The sequence below is a fragment of the Leopardus geoffroyi genome, chromosome D3 (genome assembly GCF_018350155.1).
Source record: "Leopardus geoffroyi isolate Oge1 chromosome D3, O.geoffroyi_Oge1_pat1.0, whole genome shotgun sequence".
NCBI classification, from domain to species: domain Eukaryota; kingdom Metazoa; phylum Chordata; class Mammalia; order Carnivora; family Felidae; genus Leopardus; species Leopardus geoffroyi.
The window spans coordinates 17,716,615-17,743,656 of NC_059339.1; the positions used below are offsets into that span (position 1 = coordinate 17,716,615).

General features: G+C 47.9%; 1 long non-coding RNA gene across 2 annotated transcripts in view; it reads right to left on the reverse strand.

Moving 5' to 3' along the window:
- Positions 1–9,505: 9,505 nt before the first annotated feature.
- Positions 9,506–27,042, reverse strand: part of LOC123588032 — a 52,282-nt gene continuing 34,745 nt past the window's right edge. For both annotated transcript variants that reach the window (XR_006707661.1, XR_006707660.1), the window contains exons 3-6: positions 15,479–15,596; positions 14,741–14,826; positions 10,289–10,519; positions 9,506–9,753 (exon numbers count right to left, since the gene is read on the reverse strand). This is a non-coding gene — a long non-coding RNA (uncharacterized LOC123588032). The remainder of the gene's footprint in view (positions 9,754–10,288; positions 10,520–14,740; positions 14,827–15,478; positions 15,597–27,042) is intronic.

Genomic DNA, 27,042 nt, shown 5'->3' on the forward strand with positions numbered 1-27,042 from the left:
CCGTCTTAGCGCACCCCTGCTTGCTGTGTGACCTTGGGTGGGGCATTCACCTTCTCTGGGTAATGTTGGTGCAGCCAGACGTTCGGACTTTGGTGTCAAACAAGACCAGTGGGAATCCCAGCTCTGACACCACCGGATAGATGATCTTGGGCAAGTTCTCTCACCTTTACAAGGCTCAGTTTATCCATCTATGAAATGGTAGCAAATAATCACACTTATTCACAGGGCGACTTTGGGCATCCCATGAAAACGCATGTAACATTTGGCAAGGTGTCTAACACGTAAGCAGGGCTCGGCCAATGGCAATGATTCAATGATTCTTCACCACTTGATGGACAAGCATATTTCTAATCCACCTGGCATTCCGCATCTCCACTGAGTCACTCACATGGAGCATGAGGTTTACAATCAGATCTCTCAGTGCCTATTGAATGAAGGCAATCAGTGGTCACATACCTAGAATATGTAACATCACTACTTACTGAAGATTTAATAGGTACTAGGCAGATAAAAACAGCTATCACCCAGCATCTGCCCTTAAGGAGTTCGCTGAGGCTCAGTTTTCCCATCTGTGAAATGGGCGCAGAGATCCTGCCTTGCCCTCTAGACTCGTTGTGTGGATCTAAGAGATAACCAGTGTTACACAGGCATTGTTTCATTTAATCCTTGTGGCAGCCCAGTGAGGTAGGTACAATTCCATCCCCATTTTGCAGGCAAAGAAACTGAGACTCAGAGAGGTCGAGCGGCTTTCCTAAGGTTGCAGTGCTGGGTAGGGGAGAAGCAGGGAGTCAAACTCAGGCATTCTGGCTCCAGAGCCCAAGCTGTGGCTACTCTAAGCTAGAATCAAACATAACCAGAGGCCAGTGCGCTCTTTTCCTGAATTTGCCCAGCATCCTTCCAGCCTGGCTTGGCTATTTCAGTCAAGCACAGCAGCCAAGGAGACTCCACTGGGTCCTCGCTCCCAGAGCTCGCTGAGTACCGCTCACGCGTCCTGGCCCAAAGAGCTGCACCGTCAGAAGCACAGGCCTTGGCTTACTTTGCCCACTGAATTGGATGCATTTAAACATCTCTTGGGGCTGCAGAAGGCTTGCCCGAAAGAGCTTTTGACCCTTACCGCCTCGACAGCGGGTCCTCAACACCCCAACATCCCTTTGCATTTGGTGGCTCTCGCTTCTTCCTGACAGAATCATCATTCCTACTCATTCACCCATCTCCATCCTTGCTCCCTTCCAGGGGGTGCTGAAGTGAGAGCTCTGTTTAGAGGGCCTGGCACACAGATGTCTACACCCTAGTCAAAGGTGAATGTGTCAGCCCCTGGGTGGGATGGCAAATCCCTGTGGCCTATCAGGGTCACTGCTAAACCCCCAGGACTAAGCACAGGGTGAGGCCCCTGGGAGGCACTAAACAAATAACCCGCAAAAGAAACATCAGACTAATGCAGGTCGTGGTAATATCAGTTAGAGGTGTTCACGTTTACCAAGTACTTACAATGTGCTGATGTTTTACATACACCGCCCTGTTTACTTATTTTTCCTCTTTACAGACAAGGCAACTGAGGGGTACGGTTGTCTATCATCCTTCCCCCCACACAGGGAATTGGGGGCAAGGAGAGGCATCAGTCACTGGAAAATCCTCCTTACAATACCAGCGGCATTTCTTGGGAATCTCTCCTAATCGCTTTACATACAACGTCTCCAATCTACACTGTAACCTGCGGAATAGACCATATCATACCCAGTTTACATATGAGGAACCTGAGAGCCTTGGAGGTTAGGCAACTTGCTTTTATATGGCAGAGCCGGATTCAAACCTAGGTCAGTCCAAGTCCAAAGTCTGTGCTCCATCATGACATCACACTTGCCTCCACTCTCCCTTCCCAAGGCCAGCAGGAATACGAAGTTCAAAGGAGGAATGCCATGGTCAGCTTGTGCCTGGCACTTACTTAGGTCACTTTATGGCCAAGGATTCCCTGATCGGTATCCAGCACCACCAGAGAGCGAGCCTGGCTTCCACCCTAAAGCCCTGTACACCCTCCTTCTCCATCATCCCAGACTCCCCTGGCCAAGACTTCGATGTCAACCGTCCCTCCTCGGGGGCCTCAGAAATGAGTAGGAGGGGGGTGTCGTGAGGAGGGAACAAGCAGACGACTCTCTCTCTGGAAACTTGAGTCTTATCGGACTGAGAAAAATAGTCCCAAACAAAGAAGTGGGAAAAGAAAAAGACAGAGACACAATTGTCCTTGACACCGGGTTGGAGGATGGGCTGTTGCCAGGGCAACAGCAGAGAAGGAGGGTATCAGATAGCAGAAATCACCGCCTGTCCCACCTCTGTTGAGAACCACTGTTCTGTAGCGTAATGGGGAAAATCATGCACTTTGTATACTTATCCAAATAGAAAGATGGTCACAATATTTGAAGCAAATATCATAGGTTGAAAAAACGTTACGGACAGTTTCTTAGGACTCATCGAGTAGTTTACCGGTGATCTTCCCAGCACCATTCCATCCCTCCCCTTCTTCCTTACTCCTAGGCCTCAGATTTTGCACTATTGAACAAATTTGTCTGGCCCCGGAGGATGAAATAAGATTTGTCTAAATCAATCACAGCAGGCCCCTTCCCCTCCCTTCCAGGGATTGGTCTGGAAGTGGGCAGGTAGCCCAGATCTGACCAATTAGACAAAAGGGAAATCTGCTGAGAGAATTCCAGGAAGTAATCTTCCCTCTGTCTCCCAATAAAAGAAAGGTGCGTGCAGGAAAAAAAACTCCTTTCCTGCTCTAGTTATCTTCTCATCCTGGTTTGGGACACTATCCTCTGAAGATGTGATTCTTGGAGCTGCAGCAGCCATCTTGTGACCATGAGGGGAGTTACTGCCTATACCCCAGGGAAGGCAGGACAAAAATATGTAAATACCTATGCCTTTAATGACACTGACCCATCCCAGAATTACTCTCCCCCAGCCATCTTGGTAAATAAATAAGTGTCCTTACGTGTTAAGTGGCTGTTAGATGTTTGGTGTTTTGTTTTTGTTTTGTTTTTTTTTTCCTGCCACCTGCTACGGATTCTTGCCTGCGAGTAACAGAAACCCTTTCAAATCTCTGAAAAAGGGAGGTTTGTCATGAGGATAGTCAGAGAACTCAAGAGCACGAGATGGCTGGATTATGGGTGTCATCTCCTCTGCACCATCACTGCAGACCTCTCTCCTCCAAGCCTACATCACAGTGCTGTCTTGCCCATTCCAGACACTCACCTGCTCCACCTCGGGGATCAGCAAGTTCAAGGCCGGAGCCACTTGGCCTCCACTCCAAGTTCCCCATCAAGGCACTGGCTGACGTGATGTGGGTCAGGTGCTCACAACCTAACTGAATCAACTAGAGCTGGAACTGGGGGTCATGTTGCCCAGGCAGAGCTTCCAGGATCCTGCCATAGAGCAACATGGATGGGAAGATGGCCAGGTGCAAAGACGGGAACAGGCTCGCTCAGCAGACAAAAAAAAAAAAAAAAAAAAAAAAGCCCCCTAAAAATTCCAGAAGTCCTATGCACCAAAATTTAACAGTGTTCACCTATGTGTGGTCGCATTATAACTTTTTCTTCTTCATGCTGCAGTTTCTTGTGTCCCCACAGGAAGCATGTAGAAGCAACCAGCTGGACCCCGCTGTGCAGTCTACCCACCGTGCAACTGCACCTTTCTGAACCTCGGCTTCCTCGACTCTGACAACGAGCACCATCCCGCCTATTTCAGCGAGCTGTGGGGAGAATTCAAGGGGGAACATCGGGTCACCAGCCTGACACGCTGTACGGAGGGAGGAGCCTACGTATTTGTGTTTACGTGTCAAACATTTGTTTCTCTTCTCTCCCCTACTTGCTGTTAGCCCCTGAGGAGCAGGCCCTTATCTCCAGAGTGTTCTCCTCACAGTGCCTGTCATTGGGTTGGATAGTGTGCCCCCAAAGCTCGTGTCCACCCAGCACCTGTGAATGTGACCTTATGCGGACTTGGGGTCTCTGCAGAGGCTGCCGGGTTAAGAAGAGGTCATGCTAGGTTACGTTGGGTCCCAAACCCAACAACCGATGTCTTTATAAGGAAAGGAAGACCTAGGGACACAGGAAAGACGGCCATGGAAAGACAGAGGCTGAGACTGGAGGGATGGGGTCACCAAAGCAAGGAATCAGAAGCTGGAAGAGGTGAAGAAGGACCCTCCCCTAGAGCCTTCAGAGGGGACATGACCCTCCAACACCTCAACTTGAAAAAAATGTTTTTAAGGTTTATTTTTGAGAGAGCGAGAGACAGAGAGACAGACACAGAGTGTGAGCAGGGGAGGGGCAGAGACAGAGGGAGACACAGAATCCGAAGCAGCTCCAGGTTCCGAGCTGTCAGCACAGAGCCCGACGCGGGGCTCAAACCCACGAGTTGCGAGATCATGACCTGAGCTGAAGTTGGACACCCAAGAGACTGTGCCACCCAGGCGCCCCTCAACACCTCAGTTTTAGACTTCTAGCCTCCAGAACCGAAAGAAAATAAATTTCTGTTGTTTTACATCACCTAGTTTGGAGAAATTTGTTAGGACAACCCTCAGAAATGAATAGAGTGCTTAACATAGTCCCTTGCACATGGTCAATTCTTGATAATGGTTTGTCGAGCGAGTATGTAAGCGAGTGAGTGAAATGAATCGGAAACAGAGTCTGAGAGAGCTTCGCTAAATACCTGTGCCAACCTCTTCGGCAACCACAGCTAACGTTCAACAGTCTCTCCCGATACCGATTCATTCATTCATTCATTCATTCATTCACCATTTACCACTTATATCTATTGAGTTCCTGATTTGGAGTAGACACTAACCACTCAAGAGCGCCCCCATTTTAACTAGAGCAAGGATTTGGTAACTGGTCTCTTTTTCCAGTCCCCACCTCCCCATGTACCTGTGTTTTGATCGATGACTCCCCAGAAGGCACCCAACCGTGCTCACACAATAAAAGGAGGGAAGAAAATTTAATAAGATTCCAAATTGCCTTCCCTTGAATTCAAATTGCTTCATATATTATGTTCATGATAACTACTGTAGTCCCTATTTTTTTCTCAACACCCCCCACCACTTCTTTTCTAATACAAGACAAGTTCTTGTGTTAATGAATTCTAGATTTTCATTTAATAAATGTTGTGTGGGAAGCTTCATTATTTGCAACCTCATCAATCTAAAGCGGACACATAAATGCCCTCTTTCTAAGTACCTGGAATCAATAGAGCATGATTCTCACGTACTCGGGCCCTATGCACTGCCACCAAGAAGAATTCAGTAATTGAAAAGACCTTATAAATCAATACAGCCAAATTGAAAACTCCAAGAGAACTCCACATCATTCACTGAGGTGCTTGTTAAGACTTCTCTTTCCTTTCAGAGGGGAAAAAAAAACAACACTGGGGAAAGGTTGAAGAGGGGGCAAAGGAAAAAAGATATTTCTGTTCAATCCTAATCACCTGGCAGAGATGGTGGGTCTCCTCCTTAGCATGTTTATTTAATTTAGTTTTGATTACTTGCCCTGATTGGTGTGTGTGTGTGTGTGTGTGTGTGTGTGTGTGTGGTGTGTGTGTGTGTGTGTGTGTGCCTCTACTCAAACATAAGGTCTCTGCACTCCAGACCACATAGAGGTGGTTTCAGAGTCTTCTCCAGAGAGGCATTGAGAGAAAAGACAGAATTCCAATGTTCATTGCTAAGCCTGCCATAGAACATAGACTCAGTAAGGGCTGTGCATTTCAGCTGAATTGCATTGAACCCAGGGACCGCCATCCCACCAGTCTTCCAGGAACGGGACTAACACAGAACCCCGTTCTCTCTGTTCCCCTGCACATTCCCCTTAGCCTGATAATTCTCTACCATGGCTACAAGAGTTGAACAGAAGTTATGTTGAGCGTTGACAATGCATTTAGGGTGATCTTCTCCCCACCCCCACCATTTGCTTCCTGACCGTGCTAAGAAAATCAACCTTAGTGTAAATTACCCACCGTGCAGGGAGAGAAATCATCTGTCAGTGGAGGGCAGCATCTAGATGTCTGGATGTTTCAGACATACCTAGAACACAACCTGCACAAACCTGAACTGGCCATCTGCACCCCCACTCTGAACCTCCCCCTGCACTTCACTCAGAAAATGGAGCCTCCAATCATCCATGGAGTTGAAGAGTTCCCCTGCCCCCCCCCCCCCACATCCAATCCACAGCCAAGATTTATCTACCAGTGTGTGACCGCACTGGCTGGTAAGCGGTCGCTGCTTATCCACAAGGCCAAACGTTCAACAAGAAAAATAGTCAACTTTAGGGGCTTTGGTTTATTCAGATATGAAGGGGTCAAAATCACTGAACGGGGAATGAAAAGCCTGGATTCAAACCCCAATGTCTCCACTTACCTTTCCCAAGCCTCAGTTTCCTCTGGCGTAAGGTGAGGACAGTGAACTTCCCTCCCAGACGGCATGTGTGAACTGAAGGAATACACAGGTCCCAGTGCGTCGTCATTAGGCGACATCGGGCTGGTCAAGTGTTAACCTTGAGGGGGAGGCAGCGTTTGTAATGGTTAAATTACAAGAGCAAGCAGGTGGAGTCCTAGCCCAACCACCTGCCGGCTGTGAGTTCTTCATCAAAGCAGCTCATTCCTTACGCCTTGGTTTGCACATTTATAAACGGGTAACACTCGTACCAACTTCATAGGGTTATGGTGGGGATTAAGCGAGGTCACACATTTCAGGTCCTCAGTGTTGTGCCTGACACATGTGCATTTGGTACTATAATTATTGTCTTTTATTTATTCCACCAGTGGTATTTCACTCCCACCCATTCCGAGGCAGAGGCACCCACAGCCACCCTCTTGATTCACACATCTTTCTTCCAGCTTCTGATTGCAAAACCACCGTCAACCCAGGATGACCCTGGGCTCTCAAAGCTCTTCCCCATTCTCTCTGCCAAACCCACGGGCAGAAACCTTGAAGATGAAAGGCCTGGAGAGAACACCCACCCTCCTGGAAGCCATCAAAGCCATCTTCCTCATTGCCTTAAATACAGCTCTGAAAGCAACCCAGCTCCTTAGGGAACTCAGGCCTGAGGCCCCTGGAGCTGGGGGTGGGAGAGTGGGAGGGAGTGGGTTGGTGGGTGGAGTCCAGAAAAAGGAAGTTGTTTGGGAGTTGAAACAATAAAGGAAATTCAAGTTAAGACAGCAAAAAAGGATATCCTTTTTGCTAACCAGATCAGCAAAAACAATGTGATACAAGTTGCCCTCCGTCGGTGGGGTGGAGCTGGAAGTCACCAGTGATGAAAGTTCAAGCTAGCACAACCTCTCCCAGGGCGGCTGCCCACTCCCATCGAAAAGCCCAAACCTGCATAACCTTTACCCTCCCAGCTCTCAGACGCATGTTTTCTACAAAAACACACATGCACAAATATGTGTGGACAAGAAGGTGCATGAAACACACACAAAGCTGGAAATAATTAAATGCCCATCAACAGGGACACGGATCATATTCCACTGGAATATTCCATTGGGGTGTTGAGCATCTCTTTAAAGAATGCAGTAGAGCCTGTGCTCACAAGACCTACGTGCAAGTGACACAAAGCAGGTCACAGATCTCTAAGTACTACAGGATAAGTATTATTAGAAAGAAAAGGAACACAAAACCACATTTAGGCACATGCGCGTACTCAGGCTGGAAGCGGAACAAGAAAGATGACGAATAGCCTTCTTGACATAAGAAAAGTCATTTTAGGGGGCGCCTGGCTGGCTCAGTCCGTTAAGCATCCAACTTCAGCTCAGGTCATGATCTCACGGTTCCTGGGTTTGAGCCCCGCCACGGGCTCTGTGCTGTCAGCTCGGAGCCCGGAGCCTGCTTCGGATTCTGTGTCTTCCTCTCTCTCTGCCCCTCCCCGGCTCATGCTCTGTCTCTCCTCTCTCCCCAAAATAAACATTTAAAAAAAATTAACAAATTTAAAAAAAAAGAAAGAAAGAAAAGTCATTTTAGGTCCCCACCATCTTGAGATCTGCAAAAGCATTTCTTGCAGAATTTTCTTGGGGTATCTTGAAATTGCAGAAGAACAGACCCCAGCAGATAATGATTTTAAGGGTTGGGGGGAGTCGGGGAGGTCTGGTAAGACTGTAAGAACAAACAGCCACTATCAGGCCAGGAGCCAGGCTAATCATGTCAAGACAATAAATCAGTGCTCAAAACACCAGTACTGGTTCAAATGTAAAGATTAATCTGAGGCACATTCTTGAGTTATCTTTGCAGGATCTAAACCCCTCTGAGCACTCAGATGCCAGACCGACCAAAGCCAGAGAACTGGTGATGCTGACTTCTATCCGGACTCTGTCACCTTAAGATGACTTTTGCCCTAATTCCATGCTGAAGCCCCTTCATGAATATGCATGCCCTCCCACCTTAAAACTTGCCCAGTTTTGCTATTCAAGGAGACGAGGCTCTGGGAAACATCCCTGGTGCTCTCCTTTACATGTGGCAAGTAAAACCCCTCCTCTTCCTAGTCTTTGGCTAGGTTGTGTCTTTTGGCCTGACGCTCACCGAAAGGTGCACCCAGTTTCGGGTAACAAGGTGTGCAAATGCATAGGAAAAGCCCCGCAGGGGTGCCCTCCACAATGTTAAAAAGCGGATGCTGACGGTGAGTGGGTGGAACACAGAGGATTTGGGGGCTAGGGAACCATTCTATATGATCCTAGAACGGTGGATACACGTCATCGTAAATTTGTCCAAACCCATAGAATGCACACCGCCAAGAGCAAACCCAAATACAAACTATAGACTCTGGGTGATCATGGTGCGTGGATGGAGGTTCATCAAGCGTAACGGGCGTCCGGCTCTGGTGTGGGATGTTGGTACTGGGGGAGCCTGTGCATTTGTGGGGCCGCACGGCATACGTGGGAGATCTCTGTACCTTCCCCTCATTTAGTTTCATTTTACCATGAATCTAAAACGGCTCTAAACGCTAAAGTTTACTTATAAAATAAACATGAAAACATTTTTCCAAAGGGCATACCTCTGGAGAGAGGGGAGAGAGCACTCGTGCTTTCCGCCGTAGACAAAAAAGAAAAAAAAGATCAAAGAAAAAAGAATATAGAAGTAAGGGAGATGGCACTTTATTGGTTGAAAAACCTCCGCCTTCCAACGCCATCTCCCACCCCTGCCATTCTTGATAAGAAGATAGATTTAGGTCCTAATTTTAAAGATTCAGAAGCCTTTCAGAAATGTGCCTTGCTTTGTCTTCTTCGCCCGTTCCCCCTGCCTGAATCTGTTTGGCATCCGATCCGTGAACGCCTCCCTGTGGGGCTGTGCTCCCCGCACAAGGGGCCCTAAGCACAGAGAAGGTCTAGGCAAAATTTATGCATGACTCAGTTACAGTCTTGCATGATTTCCCACTTGTGTCTTTTTGTAAACCTTGATTTAAATTTCGTTCCCTTAGCACATTCCCTTAGCACATTCTCTCCCCTTCCAGATATTGTTGCAATGGATATTGGGCTCTTTAAGACTTTCTCGGCTGCGAGTAAGAGGAGCTAAATTAGCAAAAGGTGGGATTTATTATAGGCATTCAGTAAATGTTTGTTGTTGCTGCTGCCCCTGCTATTATTAAAGGCGGGACCTGGCTGGGTTTCAGGAACAGCTGGATGCAGGAACTGGTACGCCATCAGAAATTTCGTCTCCCTCCATTGCTCATCTCTGGTCCATTTCAGACTGGTCTTTTTCACTGGTAAGTGAAATCCAAGTCAAATCAGCTTTAGCAAAAAAAAAAAAAGGGCAGGGGCAGGGGGTGATTATTGGCTCATGGAACTGTGGCTTCAGAAACTGCTTCACATACGTGCTAGAACTACACGAACCACATGCTTATCCTGGAAGAGAGTTCTGAAATCAGTCCTACTCTACCCATGTGAACTCTCGGTGAGAAAATGGTGGTTTGTGCCATGGCAAATCAGGGTAATGTCACCAACAAAGGTAGACAGATGCTAGGTAGGCAGAAACAACATGCATCCACAATTCATCTTTTTCCTCATTCTCCTCTCTCTCTCTCTCTCTCTCTCTCTCTCACACACACACACACACACACACACATACACAACTGGCTTCTTCAGACACTCTGACCTTTATGATAGGACATGTGGCTGCCAACGGATCTTAAATCCACTTGGCCACACTATCTCAATCCCAAGCCCAACAATTTCAGTGAAGGTTTTGTATCAGTTATCTGCTGCTGCATAACAAATGATCCCAAAACTGAGTGGCTTAAAACAACAACCACATTTATAATCTCACATAGTTTCTGTGGGTCAGGAATCCAGGGGTAGCTTAGCTGAGTGGTCATGGCTCAGGGTCTCTCATATTCCAGAAATCATCTGAAGGCCAGACAGGGGCTGCAGAATCCACTTCCAAAATAGTTCATGCACATGGCTGGGAAGTTAGTTCTGGTTGTTATAGTTCTTCACCACATGGGCCTGTCTATAGGCTGCTTGAGTGTCCTCAATCAAGCATGGCAGTGGGCTTCCCCTGAGGTGAGTGAAAGACAGAGAACATCAGCCAGAAACGATCCTTTTTATGACCTGCCTCAGAAGTCAAATACCATCATTCTATTCATTAAAAGCAAGGCACTAAGTCCAGCCCATATTCAAGGGGAGGGAAATTAGGCTTAACTGTTTGGAAGGAAGAGTATCAAAGAACTTGTGGATATATGTCAACACCACTACAGAACTGATGAGTCTTTCTTGGGTCAAGTTTTCACCCTTGAACCAATCAACTGTATCCAGAGGCAGGGTCAAGTGCTAACATGGCTGCTCTCTCTACTCGTGTGGATATGAATGGAAAAGAAGTTTCTGGAAAGAGGAGCTATACAACCAGAGAGAGCTCTTTACCTTTACCTCCAGCTCCAGAGAGAAAAATCCCAGAGAAGCGTTTCGATTGGCTCAGCTTGCGGCATATGCCCCTCTCAAGAGCCATCAGTCACAGGGGTCAGGGTGCAGGGTCTGGTGCCAGAATAAGGGAATGGAAGAGGAATCCAAAATGGTCATGGACAATAGTGTCTACACTGCGTGACTTTAGGTGGGCCACTTAATCTTTGTTAGGTCTTAGTTTCAACATCTCCTAAATAGTGATAAGGCCTTCTGTATAGAGTTGACTATTTTTTTTTAACTTTAAGTAGGCTCCATGCCCAATGTGGGGCTTGAACTCCCGACCCTGAGATCAAGAGTCGCATGCTCTACCGACGGAGCCAGCCAGGCACCCCATAGTTGCTACAACTATTAAATTAGGTGATATCTGTAAAGCACAATGCATAGCCACATGGAAGTGTAGTCAGATGATCCTTGCTGCTACAAGTACCTAAAACTTACACTGGCATTTTTTAAAAAGTAATATACAATTGGAAAGTCTCAGGACCCACTCTTCTCGTTCTCTTGGTTCTTACTTCCTCACTGGGATTGACTTCCTCCACGAGCAGGCTTTCCTCATGAAAGCAAAAGAGCTGCAGCAGTTCCAGGCCTCATGTCTGAAACCCACACAATCCACACACACACACACACACACACACACACACACACACACGCACAGAATGTCTTCCTTCCAACATCACAAGCAAGAGTCCTGACGTTCACTCTGATTGGACTGACTTAGATCACATTCCCATCTCTGAACCAATCAGTGTCCAGGGAAATGGACTGTGCTGATTAGCTGAGGCCAATCAAAACCCACCCTGATGGTGGGGGTAGAGTCGGTGTTCCAGGAGCACAAGGGGCAGGTGGGAAGAAGTGGAATAAAAACCAGGTACTATTAGAAAAGAGGGTCGGCTGGCTGGCCACCTCAGCCCTTTTGTGTTACAGCAGCAGGGTTGAGCAGTTGCCACACGGACCATGTGGCCCACAAAGCCTAAAACAGTTACTCTTGGGTCCTCTACAGAAGAAGTTTGCAGACCCCTCCATGCAGGCAAGCATACGATTTCCATTGCAAGAGTGCTAAAAGTATCTATTTCTTTCACTCTCCTCTCCCTTCTCTTTTGAGAGACATCATGATAAACCAGCAGAGCAGGCACGTGTAGGCAGAAGGATCTTCCTAGGGTCCATCAACTCCCACCCCGTTGGCAATGACTAAACACGAAGCCACAGAATTCACATCAGGCAGAGGACTGGGTTGAGAAGAGCTTTCATGGCTGCTGGAGCATATAGGCTCTGACTCCATTACCCACTGCAGAACTTCACCACTCAAAGATCAATGACGCAGCCTAGATGATGCTGGCAGCCCATGGGCTGCAGATCCCAATTTTTCCTCTGTGATAAATGAGGAGCAATCTCCAGGAGCTCTAGCCTGAGAGACAGCCCTAGTTAAATTACTTTATCGCCCAGCTGAGAGATGGCCAGCTTGGAGAAGAGGTACTCGGGCAGCATATTAACTAGAGTCAGCATCGGCACACAGGCCCTTTCTTGGAGCAACAGACTCCTCCCTCCTCCTTCCCATCAAAGCACAGAACTCCACCCTGTAAGTGGCCTGTGGAAGCCACTCTCCCTGCCACTCCCTTGCGAAAAGAGACTGGGCATCTGCGAAGGATATGCCCACCCTCCGTGCACATGTCCAGCGAGATCGCTGCTTGATGTTTGCTGAGTGGCAGAGAACATGTACATCATGGTGTCCCTGCAGACACTTGAAATGCTGGTCTATCAAGTTTAAAAGAAAGCTCCAGAGCAGCGGCTAGGTGCACGGGCAGTGGAGAGATTCAGAATGGGTTTCAAAACCCAGCTCCTCAATTCACTATTTATCATGGTCAAGTATCTCAGTTTGGGATCACTCAGAAACCTCCTCTGGGACAAGGGTCCGAGTGCAAGCAGGTGATTTAGGCAGTGACCTCATGAAGCACCAGCAGGGGACTGGAGAAGAGATGGAACTATGCAGGGTATGTATTAAGGAAGCTACCAAGGAGGTCAACCGGGATTGAATTCTGTTGGGGACTCCTGGGAACCAGTGATGTTCCCCCTCCAAGGAGCTACCTCATCCAAGGAGCAAGGAAGCTGGGGTATTTATACACCAACTTCTCCTATAAATCATTATTCGAGGGCTGTCCCGGGAGGCATTAACTCCCTGCCACTTCTGGCCTGCTATGCATGGGGACTCTGGTGGTCAGTGGGATCCCTCCGTCAAAGAGGTGCAGATGCTGGGGGTTGGAAGTCTAGCCCATGAACTCTGAAATGGTAAGACCCAAGGGAGTAAGTGTGGAGGGGCACCATTAACATACATTACAACAAGCACTCTAAATCCTCTGGGAGTCAGTTTCCTTACCTATAAAATGTAATAATACCTAATATCATAGGATTGCTTTGAGGGATAAAGGCAATACCATAAGTTACAAAATTCAACACAGTGCCTGGTGCAAGTAAACATTCAATACGTGACAGCTCTGTTTAAAAGACTCAGGCTGCATGGGGCGCCTGGGCGGCTCAGTCGGTTAAGCGTCTGACTTCGGTTCAGGTCATGATCTCGTGGTCCATGGGTTCGAGCTGTACTGACAGCTCAGAGCCTGGAGCCTGCTTCGGATTCTGTGTCTCCCTCTCTCTCTGCCCCTCCCCTGGTCATATTCTGTCTGTCTGTCTCTCTCCAAAATAAATAAACATTTAAAAATAATAATAAAATAAAAGACTCGGCTACAAACTCAAATATGCAATGAATCCCTGCCTCATTTTTACAATCAACTCAGAACCTCCCCCCACCCCACCCCCCCCATCTTATAGGGTTGGTGAGAAATTCAATCTCCATATTTTGAGGTGGTCCATCCACATTTCTTTTTTAAGTGTTTTTTTTTTTAATTTACTTAAGACAGAGAGAGACCAAGCATGAGAGAGAGGAGAGGAAGGGCAGAGAGACAGGGAGAGAGAAGTGCCCAAGCAGGCTCCCGACTGTCAGTGCAGAGCCCGAAGCAGGATAGATCTCAGGAACCGTGAGATCATGACCTGAGCAGCGATCAAGAATAGGATGCTTAACTGACTGAGCCACCCAGCGATCCCAGTCCTTCCACATTTCTAAGGTGGCACGGAATCTGGGAGGCTTAATGTGGAGCTCAGGAAACAAAAGATAGGCCTCTGGTCCTCAGTTCCCTACGTGTTGCTAATGGGCTATCATCCAGCTCTCTACAGAATTGCTTAAGCTTGGCCACAGAAATCTTGTGCAGACTGAGAGCCCCAATAGCCAGGCTCCGTCTTCCTTAAGTATACCCCAGTCATTCCACACCACCGCATCCCAACCACCAGGGGCGTTCCAGCCATCCCCCTCAGGATCCTATGGAGAATCATGGCACCTGCAGAACTCCAGCCAACCCCCTTCTGGTGTTGAGGAGTCTCCCTCCACTCCCACTGCTTCTGCCATTTCCCTGCTCCTCAAGGACACTTGTCTCCCTGTCCTTCCCTTTGAGACGACAGCATCATCTAGGCTGCACATCACTGTCGAGCTATGAGTGGAGACGTTCTGTGACAGGCAATGGACTCAGAGCCCTTCACTCTCCTACGGCGTCCCTGAAGGCTCTCAGTAACCCAGTCCTCTGCCTGATGTGACTTCACAGGCTTTATAGGTAGGTCATTGGCTACGGAGTAGGTTTTGAGTCCCCCTGGGACAGTTCTGCCTGCAGACGACACTAGTCCACTTTGTCATGATGCGTAACAAGACAGAAGAGGAAAGAGGGAAGGAAACAAACATTTATCGAGTACCAATAGAAGCAGACATTGGACGACTGCCTACCTCATGTCCATCCTCTTTTCTCCTTTCTTAGCAGTATCCAGCAGAGAGGAGAATTTGCAGATAACGCCTCACATTCTGATTCATCTCTTGTAGGAAAAAAACCACAAATTAATATCTCAACGAATTATCCTGTCTTATAAAACTTTGTGCAACATCAACTATCATCTCATACCAAATTCTAATATAAGCCAGGAGCAAGAGCCATTGGTCTAGTGGGAAAAGAAAAAGCCAAAACTAGAAATGCTATTTGTTTGGGGTTTGGTTGTTTGGTTTTGCTTTGCTTTGCTTTGCTTTTTCCGGGGAGAATTAACAAGTTCATTTCTGTAGAGGAGAGTGCCTGGTATACAGTAAGCACATACTAACTGTGCTGTGTGGTCCAGCACAGCAGATATGCCATTCTGAAGATGTGTTCACACTGTAAGAAACAGAACTGTGTTATTTCTCTGGGAGTGGCCAAATGTCTGCTTCTCAAAACAAACAAAATAATTTCTTTCCCCGAGGGAATGGGAGAGTGATCCAGGAAAATATCACCTTGCCTCCTCACCATCAAAGGTACCAAATGCAAGAAAATTTAATACAGATCATTTGCATCTATTTGGGGCTTTTAGCATTTCAAAATGGTCTCACCTCAAGGCTTTGCAAGTGTCAGAAACCCAGCTCAAAGTAATGAAGCCTAAAGGGGAATTTGCTGACTGGTATAACCTGGAAGTTCAAGTGTGGTTTGATCCAGGTACTCACAAGAGAGCATCAATACTGGGTTTTTTCTATTTTTCATCTCTGTTGGCTTCACTCTCAGGTTGGTGTTTCCCCAGCATGACTGACAGCAGCTCCTTGCTCCTTGCTCACATCCCACCAGCTAGAGATCCCACCAAAAAAAAAAAAAAAAAAAAAAAAAAAAAAAAAAAAGAATATCTCTGTAGCAGTATCTCTCTCCTTAGTCCTGGAATGCATTCTTTTTTTTTTTTTTTTTTTTTTTAATTTTTTAAACATTTACTTATTTTTGAGAGACAGAGCATGAGCAGGGGAGAAGCAGAGAGAGAAGGAGACACAGAATCTGAAGCAGCCTGCAGGCTCTGAGCTGTCAGCACGGAGCCTGATGTGGGGCTCGAACCCACAAACTGTGAGATCATGACCTGAACCGAAGTCAGATGCTTAACCAACTGAGCTACCCAGGTGCCCCAACAATCTTTTTTTTTTAAGCTTATTTATTTATTTTGAGAGAGAGTGCAAGTGGAGGAGAGGCAGAAAGAGAGAGAGAGAGAGAGAGAGAGAGAGAGAGAGAGAGAATCCCAAGCAGGCTCCACACTGTTAGCACAGAGCCGGGTGTGAGGCTAGCACTCATGAACCCTGAGATCATGACCTGAGCCACCCAGGTGCCCCAGTCCTGGAATGCATTCTGATTGGACAGCTCTGCAGTCATGTGCGTTACCTGAACCAATCATTGTGCTGGAGGATGCAGTACATGTTCTGATTGGCCAGGCCTCATGTTGCCTCTCAAGGGAGACCGCCTGGAAGAAAGATGGCTTCTCACTGTAAATCAGAGTGATGTTACCAGAAGAGGGGAAAAGTATGCCAGGCACGCATGCATAACTGATACCCCTGCAGGATCCACAGCTACCGTGTAGTTCTCAAGGGGCTCTATGATCCCCAAAATGATCATTTAGGGTTTTTGCTCCTTTTTAATCTCAAAGTCATGCACACTCACTGTAATGATTACTTTTATTTTACAGATGTTGAACCTGAGGTTCAGAAGGAACAAGGGACACCCAAATTCTCAGTCAGTCTGCCTCCAAAGGGCGGCGGGGGGGGGGGGGGGGGGTCCTTAAACCACCGAGCAGATCTGTCCACTGTCTTTTCGTCTAAGGTCCATTTACAGGCCCAGGGGTCATTTTCAGGACTGTCCAAACTCTTCTTCTACTATATACATAAACCAAAGGAACCAAACAGCGTTCTTCACCCCTCACTCCCACAACCCAGGAAGAGCAAACTTCAGGAGCCCGTCTGTAGCCACCTGGCATGGGGACTGATCACCGAGCCAGTAAGCTTGGGTTGGGTTAATACAGCAGTCACCTGAGCACTTGTTAAAATGGTAGATCCCTAAGCTCCACCCCACACGCCTGGGAAATCAGAATCTCTCAGGCTATGGCATCCAGCCTCCAAGATGGTCCCCTGTGATTCCTGCCTCCCAGTGAATCCCTGGTATTTACAACCTTTTATTGAGTCCCCTCATCCCTGAATAGGCCTGACCTGTTGTCTTAGTTAGCTCAGGCTGCTATACCCAAAAAATACCGTATATGGGGTTGATGTAAACAATAAACTATTTCACAAGTTCTAGAAGCTTGGAAGTCCAAGATCAAGGTGCTAGGGTTCACTTCCTCGTTCACAGATCACCATCTTTTTGCTGTGTCCTACGTGGCAGAAGGGCGAGGGAGCTCTCTCAGTCCCTTTTATAAAGAGGTCACTCGTCCCATTCATGGAGGCCTTCGTGACCTAATCACATCGGAACGGCCCCTCTTCCTAACCTGTCCCATTGGGGATTAGGGTTTCAATGTATGAACAAATGCTCAGTCCATAACACCCGTGTAACCAGTAGGCTATTGCAGAAGCTGACTTCTGTGGCTAGGTCATAAACAACATCACATCTGCCTTGCTCTCTCTTGAGTCAGTTGCTCTGGGGCAAGTCAGACACCATGTCACGAGGATGCGCAGCCAGCGTGACGCAGGTTTCCGCATGCCGAGGACCCGAGTTCCGTGACCTGCGAAATCAGTCCCCCAGCTCCAGCCAGGCCCTGGCCCACACCCTGACCGCAGCCTCATAAGAGACCACATGCCAAAACCAACCAGGCAAGATGCTACCTAATTCCCGACCCTCAAGAGCTATGTGAAGCAAAAATGCACTGTTGTTTTAAGCCGTTAGGTTTCAGGGTGATTCGTTACGTAGGAGTAGATAGTTACTGCACAGAGTGAGCCCAGAAATCTGCATGTTTTATAAGCTTCCTGGATAAGTCAGAGGTGCGTTCCGATCCCAGCCAATGCAGCCCCAGGATGTTCCTGCAGCATTGTATGGAGGGGACAGTGGCACTCTCTCCAGGGAATTAGGAAGCAAATTATAGTCCACCCCCAAATTATAGACAGTGATGCAGGTACACAGCTATACCTTTTTTCAAAGGAGGCCTAGTGTTATTTCATGACACGTTGAATGAAACACCAGTCAGCATATACTAAGCCATCCTACTTTTGTTCCATAAGGAGTATTATTATGTAGTCCCTCGTGCCCCAGGAGTCACCCTCCTGTAAATATACAATAAAGGCTTTTATTCCTTAAAAAGAGTTTACTTCACTCCAAAACTTTCAGCGCACAAGCCCACAGCAGCCTGATCGCTTAGAATTAGTCTCAGCTGTTTCTTTTTTTTTTTTTTTAATTTTTTTTTTCAACGTTTATTTTTTATTTTTGGGACAGAGAGAGACAGAGCATGAACGGGGGAGGGACAGAGAGAGAGGGAGACACAGAATCGGAAACAGGCTCCAGGCTCTGAGCCATCAGCCCAGAGCCCGACGCGGGGCTCGAACTCACAGACCGCGAGATCGTGACCTGGCTGAAGTCGGACGCTTAACCGACTGCGCCACCCAGGCGCCCCAGTCTCAGCTGTTTCTAAAGGTTCCCCAAGAATCCATTCACCCCGGGTTCAGGAATGAGCCCACACGTCCTTTTGACCTTGGCATCCTGCTGTCCTACCTCTGTATTCTGCTGGGACGACTCCCACCCCTAACCCCAGAGGCAAGATACTGTTCCCCCGACGAACTTCACCACACAGCCCTCGAAAATATCCAAGTGAAACCAGGCTGTAGGGTTTGTGTTTTTTTAACACATGTGAAGTACCTGAAAATCCCACTGTAAAAATTAGTTTTAAGGGGGGATGGCATAGGCAGTGGAGGCAGTAAAGCATAGTGGTTCAAATCCCGACTCCGCCTCTTAAATCAGCCCCTTTGCCTCATTTCTCTGCTGTCCCGCTGCCCTCACAATTCCAGGGCCACAGTTCGTATTGTTTTCTATGCATATAGCACCCCCTGGAGTTGTGCCTTCGTTTCCTCGTGTAAAATAAGGAATCTAATCATAATTTATAAGGTCATTATTAGGATTGGGTAGGTTAACTCCTTCAAATAAAGCCCTTCAACAGAGCTTGGCCCAGAGCAAGCATTCAACAAACGTCACCTGTTACTTTAACTGCCATCGTTATTATCCACATAGATTCCACACACATAATCCCGCTGCCCTCCTTAGAAGTCACCCCAGTTATTGTTTAAGCCGGCACACTTGCGGAATTTTCTGTGCATTTACGTACACACAGAAACACATTTTTGCATTGGTTTTGTGTTTCTCGAATGAATGGGACCATTCTCTGTGTATTGTTCCCCGGCGGCATGTGTCAGAGAAACACCCACATCCACAGGTACGGATCTGGCTCACTCTAGTGCAGATATACCATGGTTTGTCTAAGAGTCCCCACCAGATGGACACTTAGCTTATTCCCAGTTTTATGCTATTACAAACAACCCCTTTTGTTTGATGCTGCGGAAAACGTCAATACATGCCTCTTTGTCCATCACACTAGTGCTGAGACGAGATTCCTAGAGGTGGCATTTGTGGGCCATAGGGTATTTGCACCTCAAATGCTGACAGATCCTCAGGCTGTGCAACACTACAGACAGCAAGATAAGAGGAGAGCCTTTGTCACATGGAGATTAATTTAGACCCATTGGGGTTTTTTTATTTATTTTTTTATGTTTATTTATTTTTGAGAGAGAGAGACAGAGTGCCAGTGAGGGAGGGGCGGAGAGAGGGAGACACAGAATCCGAAGCAGGCTCCAGGCTCCGAGCTGTCAGCACAGAGCACGACGCGGGGCTCGAACTCACCAACAGCGAGATCGTGACCTGAGCCCAAGCCACACGCTCAGCCAACTGAGTCTCCAATTTAGAACCACTGTTAAGAAAGTTTCCTCTCTTTCCATCCTGAAGAGCAGACACCACATTCAAGCTCCATGACAAGGAGCTGCTCGCTGAGCACTAAAGACATTCTGGAGAAGGCGGGAGGTGGGGGCGGGGGTCTCCACCCCTCCAAGTTCCCACCCAGCTCCTTCTGGACGAAGAAAGATAAGGAAGAAGACCAACAACACCTCCTCATGAAGCAGGGAGCATCTCCTCCGCCGAGAAGCCCTGTCACCGCCTGCAGTGAGCCTCCTGGCCCAAATGAGACAACTGCATTGGCTGGCAGGACATTTACAGCTCTGTCTGCTAGGTCTTATACATCACCACTGGGAGGGAGACCAACCCTGGAGACCTGGGTCCTCCTCGCCAAACCCTCCCTTTCGCCTCCAGCCTCAGGTGACGGGAAGATCAAACCTGCACATCCCTCCTGCCACCATCTGGCCCTGAATCCCCAACCCCAGTGAGCAAGGGCTCAGATGAGAACACACACCCCATCTCCCAAGAGCAAACAAGCACATGCAGGCCTGCAGCAGCCCACCTCCAAGTGCAGAAGCAGATTCTTCTCCAGCCCTGCAGGGGCACGTTCTGCTAACACACACACACACACACACACACACACACACACACACACACACGGTTTGCATTAGGTTCTCCTTAAAATACCTAACAGCTTCCTCTGTGCTTCAGCATTTGGGCTTTCCGGGTCTCCCCAAGAACTGTAAATAGATCATTTTTCTTATTTTCTGCTCACCGAGAATCAAGGGATGTTCCTTCTCAAAGGTAAACTCCAGTCTTCTTCCCAGAAAGCAGGAAATGCGTGTAATGTATTAAATCAGGGTTTTCCACGCGTTCCCCGAAAATGTGCAAGTTGACTCTACCCCAGGAACTCTATTAAATATGTATTTATATTTTTCATTCCTTCAACGATATTTACTGAGCACTACTACACGTAGGACGTAGTGTAGGTGCTGAGGACACAGAGGCGGAAAAAACAAGCCAAGATTCTACAGGGGTTACATTTTAGCGCACAGATACATGGGGGAAAAGCCAACAAATATTTTTTAATGTTTATTTTGAGACAGAGAGAGAGCAGGGAAGCGGCAGAGAGACAGGGGGAGAGAGAATTCCAATGCAGGGCTCGATCCCACGAACCGTGAGATCATGATCTGAGCCGACGTCAAGAGTCGGAGGCCTAACGGACTGAGCCACCCAGGCGCCCCAAGCTGACCAATATTTTTAAGTGATAAGGGTTATCCTGAAGATTGTGAGAAGAGCAGACCTTTTTTTTTTTTTTTTTTTTGAATGGTTTGTGTTGTTCGAAACTTTTCCATTTGGAAAAAAAAAATCATAGTTTAGAAGAATATTGTTGCGTGTGTGCCCACAATATAATGTTGCATGAAAATCACTGAGTACAGAAGAATATTCAAAGTGCTAGCAGTGTGTGTGTGTGTGTGTGTGTGCGTGTGTGTTGCTAGCGGTGGTTTTTGACTGGAGGAATCAGAGAGGAATGTGTTGCTTCATTTTCTTTGTGCCCTTCTGTGTTTTCCAAGTGTTACGCATCGAGCGCACACAGTTTTTATAAATAGGGGGGAAATGTTATTTAACAACTGGGACTGCTTCCTTGCCCCAAGGTATTCTATCCATCGGTCTGTCGGAATACCTGAATGTTCTCCATTAGAGTCACTCGTTTGATTAAACCCTGTTTTCGCGGAGGCGCCTGCTAAAATACGGAAGAGGAACCGCACGCTGGTCTCTGTGAGATCTCACACCGTGAAGCAGAAATGTGAACAAGGGAATCTAAAAATGAACTGTTGCTTTGGAGAGCGGGGAGCACCCCCCCCCCGGCCCCAGCCCCCCGGCTCAGTGAGACGCAGGCAGAGAGGGAGCACGAAGAAGAGAAGAAGGGATGGAGAAGCAGAGACCAGCGGGGCACAGTGGGGAGGAGGGGAGGAGGCATCTAGCCCAGCCGGGAGGCGGGAGGCGGGAGGACTCCCATCCACGCCCCTCCACCTACTCCCACCACACCGACCCCCAAGAGTTATTCTGGAAGCAAGGTCAGCGCTAATTAGCACACTAATGAACAACCTGTTTGCTGCGAGGAAAAGGAAACCTATTTGTGCACAGTTTTCTCAGTGGTGAACGGCATGGCCCAAGTTTCAGAAGCTCCATCTAGGGTGACGTCACTGCCCCCTGTCACAGGGGCCAGAGCTGAATGCCACAGCAGCACCCAAAGGGCTCACTCACCCATCTCTCTCTCCCTCTCTCCCTCTCTCTGTAGGTTTTCATCCAGAGTCCTGTATGGTAACACCTGACAGAGGGGAAGGCGGTCCTCAGAACCACAGTGGGAGAGCAGAGGGGAGGGGGGGGGGGCCAGTCGGCCAAGAGATGAACCCTTCCCGATGTGATCCTACCATGCACGCCTCTGCTCCACAACCTCCTGCACTCCGTTCCTGGTGCCCGAACCCAAGATACCCTCAAAGCCTCCCTCTGCTCCACACGGTGACCACGCACATCGAGGGGCGGGGGTGGGGCGGGCAGGGGGAAGCAGGGGTGCAATTTAGCCAACGTCACTTAACAAGTCAGGAGCACAGAGGACCACGAGCCAGATCTCTGACATCACGTCACTCAGCCTCCATTACAGCCCGTTTCGCCTGCCCTCCCGGGAATCTGAGGTGCGACAATATTGATCATCAAGGGAAGGTTAATATGAAAAGAGAATGTACCTAAATTAAGACAGACGAGTGCAAATCTATCAACCTTACCCCAGTCCTATCAACCTGTCCGCAAGTCTTGTTGGCTCTCCCTTCAAAATCTATTGGGGATCCAGCTCCTCCTTCTTAGTGAGGCCACCTGGGGCCAAGGCACCAGGATTTCTGCTGCTGCCACCTCCCTCTCTCCCAGCTTCCACCCTTGCTCCACGACAGGCCGTTCACACACACAGCAGCCAGAGTCCTTTCTTTAAGATATAGATTGGATCATGTGTCTCTTTCCAGCTTGGAGCCTCCAGCGAATGACTTCCAGCGACACTTAAAACTTTCATTTCTCACCCTGGTCTATGAGGCAGGACATGATCTGTCTGCGTATCTGACCTCTTCTCCTACAGCATTGTCCTCACAAACCCTGTCCTTTCTATTCCTGGAAAGCCCCCAGCTCTCCTCCCACCCCACCCTCTGGCCTTTGCACATGCTGGTCCCTAGCCCTGGAGTTCTCAGTCCCCAGTGTCTGCACAGCTGGCTCTTTCTCTCCCTTCAGGTCTCAACTCAGATGTCACCTCCTCCAAGAGGCCCTCCGTGAGTCCGTATAAAACCCTCTCCCCCATTTACTCCCTTCTCATCAGTTGGGTTCACTCTTTCAAAAGAATTTCTCACCCTCTGAAATTACTTTGTTCACCCATCTGTTTGTTAATTGTCCTCCCAGACCACCACATAGACACTACCGGGGCAGGGCCCAGGCCTGCTTTGTTCAAGCACCCAGTACACAGTAGGCGCTCAATAAATACCTGAGAAGAAAGGGAGGGAGGATGGAGGAGAGTGGGAGGGAGGAAGAGAGAGAACGGGAGACCTGTTGAGCTCCTCACGCCCACGTCCATACCACGACTCCAAATACTCAAGTAACAGTCAGCTGACCAGGGCAGCAAGCCCGGAGCCGGCCCCACCGTCCATCAACACCGCGACAGCGGGTATTCTGTGTCGCTTGGCATGAGCCCCCATGTGACTGGTCATGGCTATTCAGAACAGCCAGGGCCTCTGCTAATGAGGTGAGCAGCCATTTTCTCCAAAGCTTGTAACATCACTGAGAATGCTTCTCTCCAGGTCAGGTTTATGGCTCTTACCTGACGCTCATTATAGGGTGTTATAATAGGTCTGAGAAAAATAGCCAACACCTGTGGAATTCTGCCTCCCAGGGTCCGGCCTTGGCCTTGGGTCCTGAGGTACACGGGTGCCCATATCACAGGCTCAGCAGTCTACACTGAGCTGGGGAGAGGATCCGACCTGCCTGGTGCTGAAAATCCCTTCCCCCTGCTCTACAAGGAGCAGGGGCTCAGGCCAAACCAACCATGGATGATCCCCCTCAAATCCCACTCTCTCCCTCCGGCAAGAAGAAAGTGATATTGATTCTGCAGGCTCTGGGGATGGTAAATTTGCCCTTGTCAGGCAGGCTCTACCAAGCTGGGGAGAAAACAAACCACTCCAGCACCTAAATCTAGTAAACCGAGGAGAGGTGGCAGCCAGGATTGCTGCAGGGAGGGGAGGTAGGGGCCAGGAGAGATTTACGGGGCACCAGCAGGAGAGAAATGGGGGTGGTTGAGCCCATTCTTCTGCCAACCCCAGATTTATACACTCCAGGCCTAGTTCACTGTCCCCACGGGACCTCAGGGACCTTTTGGTCTCTCCTCCTAGCCTTGGGGAGATTAATCACACAGAGAGGAGGCGAGTGTCGGTATATCGCTGTGGGTGTGGGTGTGGGTGTGCCTGTGTGTGCTTGGATATGTGTGTGAATTGTGTGTCTTTGTGTGTTGGCTTCAGTGCATTTGTGCATTTTGTGTATGTATGCGTTTGTGTTTCTCTTCGGCTACTCCTTTCAAATATATGCTATCAGTATCTCTCTGAAACAGCCTTTGGGGAGTTGAGCCTCCTCTACCAACGTCATGAAGCTTCATCTTCCTTTCTTGAATGTCAAGGCACCTTTTCCCATGCTGACCATAGAGCAAACCTTGGAGGTGGTCTTGGGTTATATCCAGGGATAAAATGAACATCTGTGATTGCAGTATGCTAAGAAAATGAGATGGGTAGCCCTAAGCCCCTAGCTGGTGAATACCCTCCTCTTTCCTTCTTGCAAATCACTTGTGGTTTAGAGCAACAATTTTAAAATCCTGTGTCTGGGGGCACCTGGGTGGCTCAGTCAGTTAAGCGTCTGACTTCGGCTCAGGTCGTGATCTCACAGTTCGTGAGTTCGAGCCCCACGTCAGGCTCTGGCTCTGTGCTGACAGCTCAGAGCCTGGAGCCTGCTTCGGATTCTGTTCTCCCTTTCTCTCTGCTCCTCCCTGCTCACATGCTATCTCTCTCTCAAAAACAAATAAGGATTTAAAAAAAATTTAATAAAATAAAATCCTGTGTCTGTAGTCTTTTTTATTTCAACATGAGCAGCCCTTCAATTCTCCCTACCTCTGCCTTCATGACCTGAATGTTACCAAATGAGGTGGCAGCATCAGAAAAATCAAAGCAGGCTGAGTCCTTAAGTCATTGCATGAGGGACCACCACCTAGAGGGTTGACTGACCCTCACCAGAATTCATAGAGGAGAAATACAGCTTTGTGGTATGAAGCCATGGAGATTTCTGGGCGTGCTTGTTCCTGCCGCATTAGTGGGCTTATCCTGACTAATATAACACCTAAACCATCATATATATATATGATATATATGATATATATGACATATATATATATATGATATATATGACATACATATATACATATATATGACATCACATATATATACCCTTGGTGAGATACACCAAAACACTTTGGGATGTGCTGAATCTGACTATTTCTAAGGTCCTATTCATGTCCAACATGAAGATCCTAACCTCTTATGATGGAATGGCCTTCATTCTTTCCCCAATCATATGACTAGAATCTCTACACAGATGAAATCTCATCCCGACATTGCCACCCAGCCCTCTGGAGTGTTAGGAGATAAGTTGAAAGATGCTGCCGGGTTCTCCCATTATGGCAAAACATGAAACTGAGGTGTCTTTGTTGTGACCATGAGGCTTCTATGTTTACTACTCACCTCAGGACTCGGCCAACTGTATGTCACCCTGTGTTGGGCAACTGTTCCCAACCCAACCCAAATCCCTTCTCTCCAGGTGCCTTTCTATGATCAAGACCCTTCTGATTAAGGACACCACTTTGAAATTATCCACAGAAGACTCCCCAGAAGTACCTTTTGGCTTCAAGCAAGCCCGGTGCCTTGAGGGGCTTATCCCGGCTCTTGTCCAGGTGAATTGGTCACTCATGTCTAACGACAGTGCCAGTGACCTAGGTTCAAATCCCCACTCTGGCATGTCCTAGCTGTGTGATCTCTTGGCAAGTTTCTTAGCCTCTCTGGGCCTCATGTTCCTCATCTGTAAAATGTGGACAATAACAGCAGCTACCATGGGGTTGTCCCGAGGAAATATAGAACATGAAACTGGTTCTCCAAGCTGAAGTGAATCAGAGTAGCCTTTCATGTAAGCAGAACAGGGAAATACACTGTGTTCAAAAGTTCTTTTCCTCCCTGATCTGGCAAAGTGTCAGTACTTCTGCCATTAGAGTCACCAGTTTGCATTAGGATATTGCCACTAGAAATAAACTTGATCTGACAGACTAGCCCTTTGACTCACTATTGCTCTCTAGCTAAGACTGACTTCTTGAATGTGTCATTGCTATCAGGAATGGGAGACAATGAGACAGGGGACTAGTGGATTTTCATGATGAGAAGGAGAGCCCATGCTTGGGCATTTCTGGAGAAGTACAGGTCAAATGATAAGAAGCCCCAGGCACTAAAGAGACAGCATGAAAATAGTATATGAATCACTTCACTTGAGGTCACTGTTTCTTCCTGCATAAAAGCCATAGGATGTACTGAGAGTATAAAGTGGATGCCACAAATTTTAAAGTGTAGTGGACTGACTTGTTATTGCTATTGCCATAACCATTATAATCTGCCCTACTCACAAAAGCCCTTACAAAACCATCCCTCCCTCAGTGCTCCTTACACCTTCTCCTTCCTGTGTGGTTGGATGAATCAAAACCAACACTCTCCAATTTCCAGGACTCTCCTGGAATCATTGTTTGTTCTCCAAGAGGGTGGATTTTAATTCCTTTGTAGGTGAGAGCCTGGCTTCCATTCCCTCTCTGCTGTCATGGAAACCAGGGCACTAGCAACCTGGCATGGAAACAAGAATATGATTTTTTTTTTCTTTCACCAAGCAGAGGAGAGGCTAAGACAACTTCTAGGCAGGGGGAGGAGGCCTTACAGTCGATTTGATCTCCTTTTGTGAAGGAACAGCTACCCAGAAGATGCCAACAGAAGGTGCCTCCCGGAGCTGTTCAGCCACAGAGCCCTGGAACTGACTTCAGAACCATGGAAAGCTCCCTAGGACTTAAAGGTTGAGAGAGGAGGCTACACCATATCCTGACTTCTAGAAAAGCAGAGTATTAAAGATGGGGACTGTGCTGTGTTTAAGAGTGTCAGAACCACAAAGAGGAAATGTGAAATATCATTTAGTTCACAATCCCTCAAAGTGTGTTCTGAGGGCCTGCATCAGAATC